The following is a 569-nucleotide window of genomic DNA, read 5'->3' on the forward strand; positions in this document are numbered from 1 at the left end:
CCGCAGAGCAGGGGACCCAAGCCTCCCGGCCGAGGAGCCTCCCCGGCAGCCCTGCCACCGGGCGTCCGGCTCGGCCCTGTCTTAGGTCTCCAGAGCCCGCTCTGCCTCTCTGGCTGCCACCGCGGGTGCTTTGAACCATCCCCTACCTCATGCGTGCAGGGTGGCAGTGAGCACACGGACGCCCGAGCTAACCAGCGAAAGGGCTTGCGATGCTTACTGTATTTACGAGATGCATAGACAGGTAGAGAGATAAACGCTTAAAACAAATTCTCCTCAACGCGAGTCTGGCGGAAATACAACAGAAGGCCCAACGCTGGGCGCTCGACGCCTCCGGGCTGCAGGCGCGGGAAGCCCACCCCGTCTGCCCCAAGACCCAGCCGCTCTCCTGCCCCCAACCCCCACAGCATTTCCTTCCAGAAATGCAGACATACGCGTCCTTCCAGCCTAGTGGGGTTCAGCTTAGGCGGGAATCTCCAAACAAGGGACACCTGCTCACCTTTCAGGGTTGGTAAGGGAGGAGCATGGGGCGGGGGAGAATGGCCTGGTCGTCTGCGCTGCTTAGAATTTGC

The sequence above is a fragment of the Mandrillus leucophaeus genome, unplaced genomic scaffold (genome assembly GCF_000951045.1).
Source record: "Mandrillus leucophaeus isolate KB7577 unplaced genomic scaffold, Mleu.le_1.0 Scaffold1097, whole genome shotgun sequence".
NCBI classification, from domain to species: Eukaryota; Metazoa; Chordata; class Mammalia; order Primates; family Cercopithecidae; genus Mandrillus; species Mandrillus leucophaeus.